The sequence below is a fragment of the Euprymna scolopes genome, chromosome 20 (assembly GCF_053919585.1).
Source record: "Euprymna scolopes isolate OS-2025 chromosome 20, ASM5391958v1, whole genome shotgun sequence".
Classification (NCBI taxonomy): domain Eukaryota; kingdom Metazoa; phylum Mollusca; class Cephalopoda; order Sepiida; family Sepiolidae; genus Euprymna; species Euprymna scolopes.
The window spans coordinates 49,137,110-49,157,011 of record NC_136501.1 but is presented as its reverse complement, the minus strand read 5'-3'; the positions used below and the strand labels follow the sequence as shown (position 1 = coordinate 49,157,011).

General features: G+C 34.1%; 1 protein-coding gene across 1 annotated transcript in view; it reads right to left on the bottom strand.

The window, feature by feature from the left end:
• LOC145241424 (uncharacterized) overlaps positions 1-19,902 on the bottom strand; it is a 151,177-nt gene that overhangs the window by 130,381 nt on the left and 894 nt on the right. The window lies entirely within an intron of this gene.

Genomic DNA, 19,902 nt, shown 5'->3' with positions numbered 1-19,902 from the left:
ATTTTTGTTCAACTAACTATAAAGCGGTAGAAACTAGGTAAAGACGGAAACTGATATACCTAGGTAATGTGAATACCACTTAAAAAAAAAAAAAAAAAAAAAAAAAAACGGATATAAACTCGTAATTTCCACTAAGCATTGCGTTCCACCATTTACCAATGCTAAAAGAGTTGCGTTGCCATAAAATAGACAGCCTAATACTCAATGGAATTCAGATTAATTTTTTTCAAGTCTTTAAAATTCCTTCTGAATTCAATAGGCAAGTATCAACCACTTTGGTTTTGGTCGCATTTTACAGTGTTGGAAACCTGGTGATACCACATTTTTCTAGCATTCTGCCTTTCCACTCAAAGTGGAAGTTTATGTGGAATAGAAATTTACATGTGGTCCCTAGTCAGCATGTATATTCCCGATCAGGGGAGATAATATAGGACGCCTAGTATTTCCAAATGGTCACTTATCTTGTATTGGTATATCAACCTCTTTTTTCAGTCTTACTTAATGGCCAAATAATTCTTGTAATAAGGGATTCATTTGAATACAAGAAAGATAATCACATTTATTTTCTCTACAAAATAAAATCATATTTTTTTTGGTGAACAATCTCGACCAGTTCTCTAGTTCCCCGAACCCCAGTCTACTAATACAGTGTAATAAAATAAAATAGAAGCCACCTGTAAAATCTATACTATTAATAAAATTCTGAATGTTTATTTATGTGTGCGTATATATATACCAATAAAACTTTTGAACGGTTGCACCGAATTGAAAAATTCTTTTTTTTCCCTGAAAGGTATGAGTCCCTAGACTGTCCTTATATGGTTTGTAACGAACAACACTGAGTCACTCAAAAAGCCTGAAATAAGGGTTTTTGGAAAGTTTTGTCTTTGTCGAAAAAGTTACCTGCCCATGTCAACAGAATTTAGCACTGTCTGTATACAGTCATGGTAACATCTTTCAGGTCTTGTGGCACAATGGATAACACGTCTGACTATGGACCAGAAGATTACAGGTTCGAATCCTGTTAAGTTCGTAATAATTTAAACCATCATTTTATCCAATGTTTACTCATTATCCTTACCCTTAGTTAGGGTATTTTTGTTTTTTAGTGATTTTGTTTTGTGCATATGGGAATTTCCCATACTCCGAGTTCACAGGGTAAATGTTGATGGTAAGATGATGTTGAGTGTACTCGATTTTGTGTTTGACTCAGTGTTTTGTGTGCCGACGCGGTGCAGCCGCTAGTCATTAATAAGATTCACAATCCTTTCTTCCACAGCTATAGAGTTGGAGGTTTATGAAGAAATTTGAGCCAGACTCCTGAGAATTCTGGGAGTCACAGTTGAATATTTTTTTTTTTTTAAATCTCTGAAGAATTAGCAGACAGTCTGAAGAGTGAATATCATGAGACGATTGCAAATGATGAACAGAACAAACAAAACCAATTAATTACTTAATGAACAGCTTATGGTAAGTATTTGTGGACACTGACTTTGAAGACGACCACATTGTAGTCTAGTAACTACGGTAATGTGTTCCACATATGGAAAGTTCTTGGAATAAACTGCAAAAATTCCATTTGATGTTGGATAGACACACTTGAAAATCAGGAGTAAGATTTTGTCATTTTTTAATGTAAGGATTCAAGAGCTGTGGACCTTCCATTTTCAAACTCCACAAACTGGCTTTCTGTAATCCATCTATATCTAGTACAAATAAAATTCCGTCTATGCCTGACTTGACCACCCAGTTTCAATCATGAATGTCCAACAGTCTGTTTTATTGCTGTTCAATAATAACTGCACTTGGATATAGCATGCAAACTAATCAATAACTGACAATCTTCAGTGTTTTTATAGTATTGGTCACAAGTGAAAATCGCATTCCAAATAAAAACTGATTTACATACGTAACATACAGAAAGCCATCACAATCAAAATCAAAGCAGTATAAAAAGAAGATGGGGGTGCTTATATAATATTAGTCAGAAGTGAAAATTGAATTCCAAGTGAAAACTTGTGACCAATATTATATAAGCACCCAATCCTCTCTTTGAATTACCCTGATTTTGACTGTGATGTTATTCTTCAGTTCACAAATAATGCAAGGATCATTTTGATAAGAAATAAAAATAATCTCAGGATTAAGGTTCAATGAGTGTGAAGACTATTCAAGATCACAATTTTTACTTATGAGACGATTACCAAATTGTCCCTCATATCATTAACATCTGTTGACATTATTTATGCCACTATTTCAACAAGTCGTCAGGAACAGATTTCAGTCTAAGATTATAGTGTAGTATCTGTTCTAATTCTGTTAAATTAATTTGTTCTTAATCAATATAAGAGAAATCTTTCTATACTAAGGCAATTTTTATTTTTGCCTACTTTCAGATTGCCTCTTCTTGGTAAGCTGATTTTCTCTACATTAAAAACGACCTTGTGTCACATTTTGCTCTCATGGGGAAACAAATTAATATTGGTGAAATTTTGCATCCCTCTGCCTGTTCTACAAATACTTTAATGGTGAATGCTCTGACAAACTGCAAGCACTTGTACCTCCTCGATGTGGATACCCCCAACAAACCCGGCAAGCAACTAAGTCCCGCCCCTTTACAGTAGAGACCCTAGGTGTAGGCCTTTTACTCCAATAGTTTCTTTCCCAGAACTGCAAGTCTTTGGAACTCCCTTCTGAGATTTTTCTTTCTCAACTGTACTGATATGCAGAAGTTCAGTGTAATGTGAACAAACATCTTTCTACTCATCTCCCTTCATAATGCCCCCGCAAATTACGTCTCCGATAGTAGCCCCTTACTTCAAAGTGGCACTGTGCCTTGTTTGGGGTGAAAATTGAATAATAATAAAAAAAAAAAAAAATTTTTTTTTTTAAATCAATAGATTGAAATTTATTTGTATTAAATATTGTTTTCATATTGCAGAAGCGATGGGTGGAATAGAATTTGGAGGGTCCCTCTGTACCAAACAAGCAGTGACAACACAGGTTTTACCTGAACTTGTGTTGGCCATCACCGAAGATGAGTTCGGCTGACTCTTTTGATCCAAACATCATTATGAATGAGTGTTGTCTATGCCACAGATTTCAATGTCCGAGTTATTAGTTTTCAACCATTCATAAGTGGAGACGAGGATTGCTTACTCGTATTATTTGGATTCTTCGGACTACCGTTTTCATTTTGCAAAACAGTTAGTATTAGAGATGTGTCTGTTATTTGACTAGTCTGTTACTTTACTTAACTATTCCATATACTAAACACTTGAGATGCACAGCATGCAGCAAAAAAGATGCAAGTATGGATTTTCTTGTAAGAAAATATTTGGTGCAAGTCCAGAATTTAACCTAATTAAAAAAAAAAAAAAAAGTCCAGAAAAATCCAAATGATGTACATACACGTTACAGAACAAAAATCACATAAATTGATCAATTAGTTTTTTGTTTTAACTAAGAAAATCAAATTATATACAGAAGCTAAACTTGTTTTGATCCGCCATGTTTAATAAAAAAGACAACTCAATTTGAACTACTGGAATCAAGTGGACGTTGTAATAGCTACAATTTACTATTAAAATCATTTAGAATAGAAAAAAAAAAATGTTTTTAATCAAGCTGAACGTACGTGATCCCCCTCCATGAATAAAAAATTTACTTTCACCATGACTAAAGTTTGTGCAAATTTTTTTAATAATCCAAGGCGTGGTTATTGAGAAAAGTGCAAACAAATGAAAAGATGAACGATTTGGGGACAATTTTACCCCTATAATGCGCCCATGGGGGCAACCAGAGTTATCTTGGAAAATCCATTCTGGTAAAAATTTACTTTTACCATGACTAAACTTTGTGCAATTTTTTTTTTTAAATCCAAGGCATGATTATTGAGAAAAGTGCAACAAACGAACGGATAAATGGGAGTGAATTACTAGGTCCAATTCCACCTTTGTTGGGGGATCAAAAAACAAATTGATCAATTTATGTGATTTTTGGAACATGATATTCTTCTTCCATGGCATGTATGTATATCAAAGATTTTTTTGTATTTCTTTTTCTTTTTTTTTTTTTAATTAGGTTGAATTCTGAATAAGAACCAAATATTTTGATGGCTATAATCGATCGTGCTATCAAACCAGGCTGTTTGAAGATACTGGCTTACTGAAATAAAATAAAAAAATGTTCAAACATTGATGTTATTGTTTTGTTTTCCTTTCCTTTTGCAGAACTCAATCATGTTCTGCAAAGTCAAAAACAAAAACAAGTTTTCTTTACAAAACAACCAAACCAAACACTATGAATAAATATTTGAAGATATAAACAACTTGAAATATAAAAAACGTTTCCAAAATTATTTGACTTGATATATTAAATAACCCAAAAAAGGTTGATATGCCGTGAAAAAATACAACTGAGCCAAACTATAATAAGAGGCGTAATAGTATGTGATGGATATGACCTGGAATGTTTTCTTCCTACAAGTATATTAAATATTTTCTAAAGAATTTCCACTTTCTGATGACGGCAAGAAGGACATCCAATTCCAGATAGGTTAAAAGGAGGAAAAAAAGAACATCCTGTTTCAGCAATATCAGGTTTCCTGTATTGGAGAGGCTCAACTCCCACATAGAAAGAGAGAAAACTACTTATAGAACAGGTAGTTATATATGAACTATATTATTATTAGTGATGGGACGATTCCAATATTTTTCTGATTCTGATACAATTACCGATTCTTTTTTAAATTCCCAGGTTCCGATTCTTATAAAATCTTTAAATATTTAGCTATAGAGTTTTTGGTTTTAATTTTCGAATTACCTCTACATACATATACTCAACTAATCTGACAAACAGCAAAATCTCACCCCTTCACTGTTGAGGTTTCTAGATGCCGGAAAGCCTTCTACTCTAATAGTTTTTTCCCTCAGACTGCTAAACTTTAGAATCGTCTGTGTTTCCTACTTCCTTGATTATAATAATCTGCAGAAAATACAGCCAACGTTATAACTAGCATATATTTTTCTCCAGCGTAACAAATACACTTCTATAGATCTTAGTTTTAGATTTAGTTTAAAATTCAATTTAAATTTCACTATGCAACAAAAATAAACAAAAAAAAAAAAAACAAAAAAAAAAAAAAAAACGAAAAAATAATCGTTTTTGAAATTGGAAATTAGACACAATTTTTTTTCTGATTCCAATACCGATTCCATGACTCCTAAAAGTTCTGATTTTTCCAATTCCCGGTTAACCGTTCCACCGCTAATTGTTATATTAAATTCAAGTTCATCAACATCTGTTTCCATAAAGCTTTCTTTCTATATACTTTAATCAAACAAAATACACGCAAACCAAATACAACAAAAAGTATACTGAGTATATTGAGTGGTTTTATTTGCCTACTTTCACAGGTTAAAGGTTTGACGAAAGCGTTTTTGTGAAACGAACTGGATTCGAAATTAGCACACTTAGGTTTTCAGTCTGTGTCGTTAACCATTTTTTGGGATTGAGTCATGTTTGAAAAAACATAGTTTTAATTATTCTATTGCTAAAGATACTACAGTAGTAAAGGAGACATTATTGTTTAGTTATGCAAGAAGAATGTCAGTTAATGAATTTTAGACTAGGTCACTTGTACGTCTTAATCATTCAAACACTACCGTGTTTGAATATATGGTTAAGTGGCAGTTTTAGTCATTTAAAATTGCTTTAAAGCTTCACCGTTCATTCATTTTTCAACCAAATTTCAAACAATTATTAAAGTTTATAGATCACCTTCGAAGCTATATTGGGGGAAAAAATTTGCAATTTTCGTTCAGTAAAACAAAAGTTATGATGAATTTACTGGTGTTCAAAATCGTAAAAATTCGTAAGGAGGTGAGCGACGTTTTTTATGACTGGTTTCCATAACAATCACTGTTGCTACCAATTAAGAATTTTTTTTTTTAATTCAATTTAACATTATATGATCAATTCTTAATGCTGGAATATTTAAAGTTATAAATGTATATTTTTTAACAAGAATATCTTGTCCTTTTCTTTTCCAGTTTTAACAACTAGTCCTTTACTTTTCCATGTTTAAGCTTAACCATATTACTTTACACGCTCGCATTTTTTCTATTGTAATATATATATATATATGACAAAATGTCTATATTCCAAATCCCAAAATGTTGTCCATCTTACCGTTTATTTCTTTCAGCATGTTAAAATGTTGAATTCTTGACAGCACCTGTTTCGTAATGCAGAAACAATCATAATTATTATGTCAATTTTTTTAATATTTTCTGCCTTGACTCATCAGAAAAACTAATTAACTTTAAAAAGAAAAGAAATATATATACATGTTATGGAAATTGCTCCAGACATAGCATAAAGCCACTTGAAGTAAGGAACTAAGAAAGAAAAAATACTACTTCATGATTAAAATACAGCCAACGATAACTAAATATGCGTACAGAAAAAAGAGAGTAGAAAGTGGACCTCTGGTTTACTTTCGGCAGCCGTGTAAGTCTTGCTTCCCTAATTTTGTTCTTTACTCCTCACATTCCATGACAAAGAGGGAAGAATTGCTGTTTACTGGGTCAAAATCTATTCTAACACTTATCATTGGCAAGTTTTGGACTTTAAAATAGTTTTTTTTTTTAGCTCCCTACATCAAGTGGCTTCATGCCTTGTCTCGAATGATTTCCATCTTTTATTTATTTTTTTTTTTTAATTTTCTTCCTTTGAAGATTGTAACGCTAGGTATGGGGCAGCCAAACCAGCTGTCAACCTTGCCCTGCTTTTTATTGAAACCAACCGAGAGCTCTTTTTAGTATACTCGTTGTTCCCTTAAGTGCAATTGTAAGCTGATGTCTGATAACACGGTAAAAGCGCCGTTACATCCAATCTTGTCAAGACGAACATCTAAATGGAAAACTGGGTATAACATCTGCAGTGACTGTTGCTTCCAATGATGTAGACTTACTCATTACAGGTCACAGATTAGTTCTTTGGAAAACCTTTCTTTACATGCGCAGGCATTACTTTAAAGCGTTAATACCTGTGAACTCATAATTGTGACCTATTTGTATATAAAAAAAATCTAATATTTAAAAGTTTTAAACAATTTTAGTTGTCCTAAATAGGGACTGCGAGTAAAATAATCCAGTTAGTGAAGCAACAGCAATGCTCAGACACTAGCTCTATCGTTATTTTAATGGCAAGCGCTGGTCTGAGATCCACTCTATGCCCCCCCCCTGCTAAACTTTCACAAAAAACACTCAACTAGCTCCAACCACTATCGACAATTTCCCCTACTCTCTACCTGCACCAAAATCTAAATGCGAATTCCATGAACAAAGCTTCTTTCCTAGAACTTCCCACTATGAAACGCTGTTCCACTGGCTTGCTTCCTGGTTGAATACAATATGGTAGCCTTCAAGTCCAATATAAACAAGTTCTTGTTGAGCCGTTCTCTTAAATGATCCAAATTCTGCCCAATCTACACCATTTAACGATTACTACACTACCACCTTATATCCATTAATCCTTATCCTTGAGTGGCCTTTAGGCCTTCATCAGTAGTGACTCCCTTGTTGAAAAAAAAAAATAATAAAGCATGGAAGCAGTGTAGCTGAAAGGGTTATAGCAAACATTTCGACCATGTTTGCGCAATGAAATTTGTTAATGGTGAAGAAAAGATGGAGTGGATCCAAGAAAAGCAATGGATGCTGAAGTTGCGATTATAAAGAAAATGCTGAATCTTTGCTAATTTCCACACAAGAGTCACAAAAACCCAGAGAACCACCTATTGAAAGATAAACAACTCTGCAACAAGATCAAACATCCAGTCAGGCAAGGGATGCTCTAGTTAGTCTTAGAACCTGCTGTACAATGTATGAAAAATAGATTGAGGACATTGGCAAGGCTGCTGCAAAAAGGTTGGGCTCCCTCTACTCTATTAGAAAATTACTCGAACCAGAGAGTATCCTATATCTCTATAAAGCCACAATTCGCCCATGCATGAAGTACTGTTTTGACATTTGGGCTCATGCATCTACCACTAGTCACTCTCTCGTAGACAGAATTAAAAAAAAAAAAGAAAAATCTTAAATCCAGTAGGTCCCACACTATCAGCCAAGTCCCAACCTTTGTCCTATTGCTACACTGTTGCATTCCTGTGCATGTTTTACAAGTACTTTAATAGAATGTGTTCTGATGAACTGCTAACACTTGTGCCCTCCACTGTGTACATACACTCAACTAATCTGACAAGCAGCAAAATCCCATCCCTTCACTGTTGAGGTTTCTGGATGCCGGAAAATCTTCTATTCTAACAGTTTGTTCCCTCAGACCACTAGACTTTGGAATTGCCTTCCCGTTTCCTTGACTGTACTAACCTGGAGAAGTTTAAATGTAATGTGAACAGACATCTTGCTACTCAACTTAGACGGACATGATACCAAACAATAGCCCCTTACATTCCAAGTGGCAATATGCCTTGTTTGGGGTGGAAAAAAGTAAAAGAAACACACACAAAGCAGGCTGCTAGCTTACAGTGTACACAAAGTCCTGTGCATCATGAAAACCAGGTTACCTCAAATATGATGGGCATGTTTCCAGCAACTGCTACGTCATACCACCTCACATCTTCAAAAAGGCACTCATTGTTATAGAAAGTTCCTGTCCACTCTTTTCAAGCATAGGATGGAGAGGGTGGCTGTGAGAAGGACACATATCCACCTTATATGACATAAATAGGGTTTATTTTTCAGCATCTCTTGCATACCTGTTGAAGTTGGGTTCTGGATTAGAATGTTTAGACTCAAGTTAGAAGCGAGTCGTGTCCAGGGGTGAGGGTTCAATCATTCGATCAGCTAAACAACTATCTTCCACACCATATGTAGATAATAATTACGAAAACTATATCAGCACACACATCTTTGCAACTCACCTGGACTTTGTGGACTATTATACAGTTTTTTTTTTTAATAAAAGAGTCACCTCTTATCAAGGCCTGGAGACCACTCAAGGATAAGGGTTAATGATATTGTCCAATTGTCAGTAGATAATGGGACAATATTGTAGTAATTGTTAGTAGTGGACGTTTGGTAAATTGGGTTACTTAAGGGTACGGCTCATCAAGAACTTGTTTACATTGGACTTGAACACAACCATATGGTAGTCAGCTGGAAAGCAGGCAAACGGAACAGAGGGACACTTACTTCAATTAGAGTTGCTACTTTCTTCCTCTTGTTCCACATGACTAGTTGAGTATTACATCTCATGTGCTACTAAACCCAAGTCAAACAGTATTTCTCAGCCGCGTCACTGATCTACAAAAGAACTTTAACTTCTGTTAGAACAAGTAAAATTGCCTGCAACGAATCTGTTTTTTTTTTTAAATTTTTAATTTTCTTATCAGTTCGTCCAAGCTGAGATGGGCATCCTACCGGATACCAAACATTCACCTGCTTAAATACATCAACCGAGAAATCTTTTTAAAATTCTGTTTGCATAAAGATGTGTTGACATCACATGTCACTTTTTATAGTAACACATTTTGTACACAAATGATTTTGTACACAAGTGATTTTGTATCACCAATAATAAATCCTAACTTATCTATTAACTTAAGCAAGATCACCCGGCGTTGCCCGGGGATTAAATAAGAACTGTCCTCTTGACCCAAGAAGCTCATAACGCCATATCAATTTTTAACATTTAATTTTGCGATAGAGTTCAAAGATGTACTCGTTAATTCGTTGAATGGATGGATGTTAGTGGGAAGGAGGGGTACTCGTGTCAACATCTTTTCCCTATAATTTTCAAGTATTTAACTTGAAAAGATAAAATAAAATGTCATAAATACATTTTATTTTTATGAATGGATTGTGTCCCTTTAGACAAAATCCATCTAAAGTAATCTTGGTTATTGTCATTAAAAATATATGGTTACGGGTGGGTGGGGGGCGATAACAGTTTACAAACAGACAGGAAGTACAACTGTGTGTGTGTGTGTGTGTGTGTGTGTGTGTAATACTAAAGTAAGATTGTTTGAACACAAAGTTTCTGCTTATGTTTTTTTTTTTCGATTTGTTTTAGGATCTTTTATTTTGTTTTAATAACTGACTTCACGCGCCATTTTCAGAAGTACATTTTGAAATTCTCTTCTTTTCCAACTTTTTTGTTCATTTGTTTTGCTTTGTTTTGTTTTTTTTTTTGTTTTTCGTCTGATGATGATTTTTTTTTTTCATTTTAACACAAGATAAAAATCGAAAGAAAAAATGACACAATTAAGAAGCCTTCTGTTAGTTTTAACAATGTTTGCTTAAATCAATATATATATATATATAATTATTTCTATAATTATTTTTAAATACCTAGAGACACTAGTGTTTCATTCGTTTGACAATCATCAGTCCAGGGATTTACGATTAGAGCCAGTCGGGAGATTTGAACTCGGCCACAAAGCCATCTCCACCTCCATCAGCAAGGAACAAACAACACGGCCAACGTTAACATGTAGAAATACAGTTGAAATTAACATTTATACAAAGCGTAAACGTCTAGACGGCGAGAGTGATCTAATGATTATAACATCATGATCTGCACATGGGAGCTTAAGTGACCGACTTTAGAGTGATCAACAATAAGAACAGAGTCCTTGGAGTGCTGATATATATCTTGATGTCTCCGTTCACTCTCAAGAGGCAATAGACATCTCTATAAGGGTAGCTGCGCGTTGTTTTACAATTACATGCGCATGTAACTGTAAAACAAGGGTTGCACAATATCCAACCCCACCTCTTCTGAATCGGCACTACTGCACTGCTTAGCCTAAGCACAGTGCTTAGGTTCAATGGCAACGAGATAAGCAGAGAGCACACACAGCACCTAAAATGAGTGACCATTTGGGAAATACATACATATACATACACACTCTCTAGTATTATATACCTGGCATTGCCCGGCATGTAATGATAACTATTATATTTTTCAATTAATATAGGAGTTATTCTCCTTATTAATCGGCCCTGTCAGTGGGGCATTAGAATACGCCGACTGCCCCCCCCCCCTGCAGAGGGTAAAAGTCCCTCAATGGGGGTCCTGGATATGACCTTAAACTATATCCAGTGGTGAGGCCTCAGCTTGTGGGCTTTGGGGAGTGTGGAGCCACCCTTTAATTACCATTGCTCCCAGGTCCACTCTGACCCGGAGTGGTAGTACCTGTTAGGGTCCCAACTATGGGTTGAATAGAAACCAACGTGAAAACAACAAATATATTCTATTAAAAAAAAATTTTCTTCAAAATCTTTGGATTCGGCATTAAATAACCCGAAAGGGGTTGATATGCCGTAAAACAAAAACAACCAACAACCAAAATATCCTTATTAATCATTATTTTATGTGATTACTTTAAAATGTTTCGTATTACCAATCGTCTGAACGGAATTAATTTTTTTTTTTTTTTTTTAATAAATTATAGAAAACGACATCATTATATACCATAGTACAGCATTGCTGTACTATGGTATATAATGATGTCGTTACTACAGCAAATAATAAATGAAAATTGGCTAGTCAGAAACAAAATTCGATTTATCAACTTAAATGTCATTCGGGTCTGACTACAAAAATCCGACAAGGTAACTTTATGTGTTAGATAATTTACTAAGATATTACTAACATAAACAAAGTTTTATGGAATTATTTTCTATGATGCTTAAAACAATGAAGTGTTCTTTGATATGACAAGGATGCGTGAGAAAATTAATATTCCCCTTTTGGTTTCAGATTTTATTTTTCAGGGAATAAATAAACCATATCAACTTGACTTTTGTCTGTACTCAAAGCAAATTTTAATCAGCAGCTTAAAGACTTCAAAATTACTTTCAAAGTTTTGAAAAAGTCACATCTGCCATTTTATAATCTTTATATATATATATATATATATATATATATATATATATATATATATATATATGTGTGTGTGTGTGTGTGTGTGTGTGTGTGTGGCAGGCTTCTGTTTATGTCAAGATCAAGATCCTTCCAAATAGGAAAGCGATTTCAAAGTTGTAAAACTGGCTGCTTCTTGAAAAGTTCGTTTTTGCTTCCAAACCAAAAGAAAAACGGGAACTTTCGCACGCGCCGCTCACCGCTGTCATATCAAAGAACCAAGTTAAACAACAATCAAAAATGATTATCAGCTTGCTTCTAATATTGTAAATAAACAACAACGTGGTGACATCGCAAGTTTAATCCAAATGGTATTCGGGCTTGAATTGGGATGTGATGTCTGTTCTGTGCTCGGGCAGGAAAAATACTTTTTAAACGGGGGAGGGCCGAGGGGTACTTTTGTTCTAATTCTTTTAGGGCAGGTACATGTTCCGTTTAACATATGTTCTCTGAAGTTATTTATTTTCGGTTGCTTAATAAAACAAATAATTTTATTTTCTTTCAAATAAAGCCAGAAATAGTCAAATCGAGGATCTGACTGCTCGATCAATAACATTATTTTAAAACTTAAGAGACTTTTTTTTTCTTTTTTTTTTAAAAACATAACAATGCAGTATCTTGAGAGAGTGCCAAAAAACGTGCTCGCAAATTTATAATTTAGTTCTTTTCATGAGATCCCCTTTTACTGGATCTCCCTCCTCCCTTACACGAGAGCAGACTCAGACAATGTCTGTTCACTGTTCCTATTTACTCGCCTTCCCACGAGGGCAGAGTTCGACACAAGGTCGGTTTTTAATGTGGTGAAAATACAGCTCACCGAAAGGTAAAACTATACAAACACCGTGACAGCGAATTAACCCTACCCCTAACCCTAAACCTAACCCTAACCCCTAATCCTAACCCTAACGCTGTCACGGTGTTTGTATAATAATACCCACCGAAAAGGGGCACTCTGAATAGGAACAAAAATAAAAATTGTCTCAGTCATGAAGGATGATGCCTTTCCGCTGGCTGCGTACAGAAAATTGAAGTGTATCATCAGAACAGATACTACACTGTGATCTTGACCCGGAGGCCGGGAAAACCCAGCTCCTCCTAAAAGAGGGCACTAGATTGGGACAATAATTAAAATTACCCCAGTCTATAAGGATTTCTCGTTGACTTAACAGCTGAAGTGAAGTATGAGAAAAGATACTGTGAAATATTGGTACTCATATGCACTTGTTGATCCGTGCTGAAATAACGTTATTATTTAAAAAGCCATTCTTAACATGAGGAGGGGGGTGTTTTGTACCTATTCTGTACTTTAACCTTACAATTGAATAAAATATATATATATATATATATATATATATATATATATATATATATATATCATAAAACTTTAATTAAACTTGAAAATACGATTTAAAAAATAGCGCGGAAGTGCATTTAGCACCAAAAAATTTTAAAAAATAGATTGTGAAACAAATCAGGCACAAGGTCATTCAAAAGTGTAGGGAAAATTGGTGTTATTGGTCATCCTCGGTCACGTTAACTAGAAAATGTCTATCCTACTTTTCCCTAAAATCGTCAATAACTATAATACCACATTTACTCCTGGGGCCATCTTACATTTTGATCCAGATTCTAACCAAGACCGAAAGATAGCTTAGTAAAATCAAAGTTTAAATCTAATAAAAATATTATCGGATTTCTGTAGCTGTCTTAGATTTAAAGAACTAAATCGTTACAAGATAAAATAAATAAATAAATAAATAAATAAATAATGGTAACGTTAAAATAGTTTGTGGATGACATTAAAAAATTTTTTTTTGATAGAACAATGAAACGGTCAATCCGGACAAGAGCAAAGAAAAGTTTCTCCACCCCCCCCCCGCGCCAAGTCCGGCTTAGAACAAAAGATGTAATAAAAATAAATATATTTTATAATTTTTATCTACTTAATCAAGATGCTGAAGTTGAATAATTTTATTGTGAAAATTAAAATGTTACAAGCCACAAAGTGCCCGGTTTTTACAAGAAAACACGTTTAGTAGAATGATAAAAATAGCAAAGGGTTCCTTTAAGAAGCTTTGTCGAATCAGTAGAAAGAGAGATTTCTCTCGCACGACTCGTGGCTTTTTCTTTCACGTCGACCGGCTTTTTCTCCGCTTTCCTTTCCATATTATTCTTATTATACCAGTTGTACCTTTAATTCAACTCGTTCAACTTTTTTTCGACCGGTAGTGGTCGTGGAGGGCATTTAATTGTCAACTGGGCCGGCGCGAAAATAGATGGAACCGGAGAGGGCGGAGGAAGAACGTCGCTCGTTTAATTAAGCGAATCTGACAATTAACAGACAAATTAATGTTTAAAAAGAAACATTATATTAAAAAAAAAAAAAAAAATGAAATACTCATGGGAACTCAGTAGTGACAATACCGTAATCCGTAGTAAGCATGTGTGTAAAAAAAAAAAAAAAAAAATGGTAAAAAGAATTAGTGTAACAACCCGGATATAAGAGAGATTTTTTCCTGGTCCCAAATCAGAGATGTGTTAACGTACAGTGTAACCCAGATATAAGAGATCCATAGAGGACCGCTTGGGAAGTATCTTATATCCGGGTTAAACTGTATTAGTTTCTATAGGCCTCTTCACGAGGACAATGTTAGACATAAGGTCGCCTTTTTGGATGCGATTAAGATTCGGCTCCCCAAAAGGGGCACTCTTAATTGACTCGGTCTAGAAAGATTCGGCCTAGTGCAGTTTAGCAACAATTTACCAAGAAAAAAAAAAAAATCTTTCTTCGTTTTATGAGAGTTCCGTTGAGTTAACAAAGCCCTCTCCCCTTCCTCATGTTAAGAATGGCTTCCTAAATTTGATTAATGGTATTAAACTGCGCAAGTTCCAAGATTCATTGGTCGAGTACAGAAGAAGAGATAGCAACAAACATTACACTTTACGCTAATCTTCCTAATTAAAAGGCCAAACTAGTTAATGCTTTCTGTAAAAGGACTCTTTTCCTTCTAGAGACAATAATGGATACGTCCTGTAGGCGTAGCCAGCGTAGAAAGTCTATATTGAAGCATGGCTTGCGCAATTTACAACCGCACTTCTTCAAAACCGACATTGCTCGATGCCAGTACAAAGTCTAAGGCAGCTGGAAACAATGTCGTGATAAGCCGACAGACGAATGTTATTTTGCACAACCAAGGCTTGGGAGTGCAGTCTACTCTTTTTTATGTAATTAATGAAATTATCAGTGAAAAGAAATATACGAATTACTAATGTGCGCGTATATGAAAAAAAATAATACTAATAATAAGGCTGTTTAATAAATTAGAATTTGTAGACAGGTTTCCATGTGCCGGTGGGTGTGTGCGAGGGGGGGGGATTAAGAGAGACCTGTTTATGTACTAGCTTTATTTACCCGGCGTTGCCCGGTGGAATTTTTAGAAAATAATGCAACATATAGTAATGTTTACTCTTTTGTTTGTTTTAATTTCCCCTTATTTAATTTTTTTTATTTCATAAATATATAGCAAATAAAAAAAAATAAAAAAAATGTATATTATTAAAATCACGTATAAGCGAGAAAAAACAGATTAATAATTAGTTATTGTAGGGTGGGGGAGGCTGGAGGGGGCTATAGTATAGTATCTGTTCTGATATTAAACTTCATCTTTGTTGTCATCTGTCAGTTAAGGAGGAATCTTCTAACCTGAGGCCATTTTAATTTTAAAAAAAACCCTCTTGTGCTCCTTCCTGGAGAGCTTAATTTTCCCCAGATTAAAATACTTGCCTTGTGATCTCTGTCATTGGACGAGGCAGGTAAACGAAACAATTTTTTTAAAAATTGTTTACGAACCCTTCTGAAATAATATTTAGAAACCCATTCTTAGGCACTTTTGCATTACATGGACGGCGCCATTTTTTTGTACGTTTCACTAACTGTTGCCAGGTGGCGTTTCCTTCTCTCCATTTAAATTGTTTATTAATTGAAAAATTAAAACTATAATATATTGTTGACTCTTCAACAGGTGCCACAAAAATTAAAACTACATTTTGTTAGAGAAATAATTTTACTTTAAAAAAATATTTCCGAAACAAAAAACAAACAAACAGATCCAACGTTGCTTTAATTCGAAAAAGGTTTCATTTAAATTATTAAATTGTTCGGAAAAAATTCAAATACAAAAAATGTTTCCGACAAAAAAAAAAAAAAATAAAATAAAAAAATAAAAAAATCTAATGTTGCTGTAATTCCAAAATTGTTTTATTAAAATTATATTTTCTTACGCAGACTTTTCAATAAATGTTTTTACAATTATATTTTGATACATTTTATACAATAAATGGGTATTTTTTTTACGACCTGACCCAACCTTTCATGTTAAAAACGGCTTTCGGAATAAACACACCCAATCTCGAAAGCTGTTCTTAACATCGGGAAGTTGGAAGGGGGAGGCGGGGTGATATCACACTGGGGCGGCAGGTCGTAAAAAAAAAAAAAATATCAATAAATGTTTTAGTTTTCAACTATTTTTATCTCGGAAAAAATCTTGTTTGTTATTTATTTCTCGTGTTATTTGATCAAAAAGAAATTGGAGTTATCGCCTCCTAACAATGGCACCGTCCGTGTAATGCAGAAGTGCTCATTCTTAACATGAGAAGAGGGGGCTATTTTAACTATTCTGTACTTTCACCTAACAATTCAATAAACAAAAGATACCGTAAAAATTAAATTTAACTTGAAAATACTATCTAAAAAAACAAAATTTTTAAATGATTTAGGAGACAATTTGGGTAAATTTTTACGACGTGCCCCAGCGGATTATAACCACTCCAACCAACCTCCCCATGTTAAGAACGGCTTTCGGAATACCCCCCCCCCAACCTCAAAAGCCGTTCTTAACATGGGGAGGTTGGAGTGTTTATAATCCACTGGGGCAGTGGGGCACGTCGTAAAAATTTACCAAAATTTTTAATTTATATTATTTTTTTATTTTTAAATTAAAAGTTAGCAATTGTCAAGAACAGAATCCAATTGTTATATATATATATATATATATATATATATATATATATATATATATATATATATATATATATATATAAGGGAGATAACTTTGAATGAATTAAAAAACACCTCAAATTTGAGGTATCTAAATTATTTTTTAAATATTTTTTAAATATCGAAATCTTAAATAAATATTGAATCATAAACGATGTAAAAGAGAAAAATATCCAGTGATTTTAGTATATTTACTAAAACGTCTAATCTCTATTTAAAATAAAACTAGTTGACACTGTCACAGTCACACTGTCTTGTCACTGCTTCTTCTCGCCTCCACGTAACTTTGATAAATACACATTGACTTGTTATTATTTACTATTAATCGAATATTTATTGAAGTTAATAAAATTAAAGTAAATCAAATGTAAGAAACTATATTTTCATTTATTATTTCTTTTTTTTGAGGGGGGTATTTTTTTGGTATTATTATACAAACACCGTGACAGCGTTAGGGTTAGGGTTAGGTTTAGGGTTAGGGGTTAGGGGTTAGGGGTAGGGTTAATTCGCTGTCACGGTGTTTGTATAGTTTTACCATTTTTTTTACAACCTGTCCCAGCGTAGTATAAATACCCCCCCTCCAACCACCCATGTTAAGAGCAGCTCTCGGAATATCCCCCACCTAACCTCCCCTTGTTAAGAACGGCTTTCGAGGTTGGGGGGGGGGTTATTCCGAAAGCCGCTTTTAACATGGGGAGGTTGAGGTGTTTATAATACGCTGGGGCACGTCGTAAAAATTTACCCCTCTTTTTTTTCTTTTTTTTTTTTTGAAATCTAAGTCATCTTCCGGTAACATGTCTTCAAACAAACAACGCCGGATAAATAGTAAACAAACATAAACGCTACATTAAACTCACGTGTCTTTAATAATGAATGTGTCAATAATCCAAAGAAAATGGCATTTTCACCCACGTTGTTAAATAACAACATCAGTTTATTTACTTACCTCTCGTTGCAAAGTCAGTCACAAGGGCAGTTGAAGTGCCCTTCTTCCAACTATAAAAAAGGGGGGGGGCTACTCTGGGACGGCTAGAAAATTTACTAGAATCGATCCCGTCAGTATTCCCGATTGCACCTCAAGCAACCGGCAATAAAGTAAACATTTAGTTAAACGGAGGTGGTGTGATGCCTCAAGGAGTACAGTCTCCAGAAATCGAGAACAGATACTCCATTCCGATATCAGTTTTAATGCCAGACAAACGCTAAAAAAGATTTTTTTTTGTACTTCTGTTTACGTATCATGCTATTTTTTTTTTTTTTTTTTTTTTTTTAGATCGTATTTCCAAGTTAAATTCGATTAGTATATTTTGTTTATTAAATTATGAGATATAAGTAAAAATGTTAAAAATGGGTTTCTAAATAGCGTTATTAGAGTTCAGGCACGACCAGTAAACTAAACTACAGAAGCAAATGAAATTTAACTACAACGAAAATTAAAATTGGCACTTATGTCACCGTGCTGAAATAACGTTATTATTTAGAAAATCATTCTTAACATGAGGGTGTTTTGTAACTCTGTACTTTCGACTAGCAATTTAATAAAAGAAAAAAATATATATATATGAGAATAATACAAGAAAAATATCGTAAAACTTTAAAAAAAAAAAAAAGTTTTAAAAAATATATAACACGGTAACATAAGTGCATAAATACCTTAAAATTCTGCATTGCCTTCCCACGAGGACAGAGTTCCTATTTACAATGCCTCCCCCACGGGACAGACACCAGGGTCGTGTTTTAACGTGGAGAAAAGAAGCAAAATATAAAAAATTCAGTCGTGAAAGATTGCTCCTGCCTCCACCGAGAGAGAACAAAAAATTGAAGTGTCGCATCTGAAGAACAGATACTACACTTTGATCCTGATTCCAAGGCTTAAAACATTTGGGGATAAAATCCAGCTCCCCCAAAAGAGGAACTCTAAATCAGGACAAAAATTAATATTGATTCAATCTAGAAGGATTTCTCCTTTTACTGACCATGGACAGAAAATATGAAGTGTTGTATCAGAACAGATACTGCACTTTGCCCTAGACAAAAGAAAAAAAAAGGCCAAAGAATCAAAATCAAGGTAAATAAAAAAAAAAAAAAAAAAAAAAAACTCTTAGGAAATTGACAAGTGTCCCCACCCACCCCGAAGAAAAGAAAAAAATATATATACAAATCGACCAATCAAATTGACAAAACAAAATGTATGGAAAATTTTAAAAAGGATTTTTTGGAAACCTCCACGGGCAACAACATCAAAACATGGAATGAATAACAGAGAATTATTTCACGTTTAAAAATATATATTACAAAGAAAAATTCCCTCCAAAAATATTCACAAGATCTAAGAAGTCATACTTTTAATTGATTCTTTTACGGTTTTAATTAATTTATTTTTAAACTTACGTTGTCAATATCGTGATATTCATTTTACGCACTGAACTGACATGTGTTTTTTGTTTTCACGGATGAAAGTTTTTTTATTTCTTTTTTTTTTTTTTTAGAGGAGGGTGGGGAATCAAGTTTATTTACAATTCGTAATGCTTTGTCGGCTTCATTTTCGGATACATGCATATCCCTGTTAGGGTACATTTTTTGGTATTATTATACAAACACCGTGACAGCGTTAGGGTTAGGGTTAGGGTTTAGGGTTAATTCGCTGTCACGGTGTTTGTATAAATTTACCCATTTTTTTCTACTAATTCGCTGTCACAGTATTTGTATAAATTTACCTTTTTTTTTTTATATCAGAATAAAGTATGATTGGTTTCGGGTTCCATGAGGCCATACTCCCAGACATGACCTCCTCTATGAGAAAGGGGATTGCTTTAATTCTCGTCGTCCCACCGGAGCATGCCGATGAGGGCTAGCATCTAGTTCAGTATTCCCTTTTGAGGGAAGCTGGATTCACT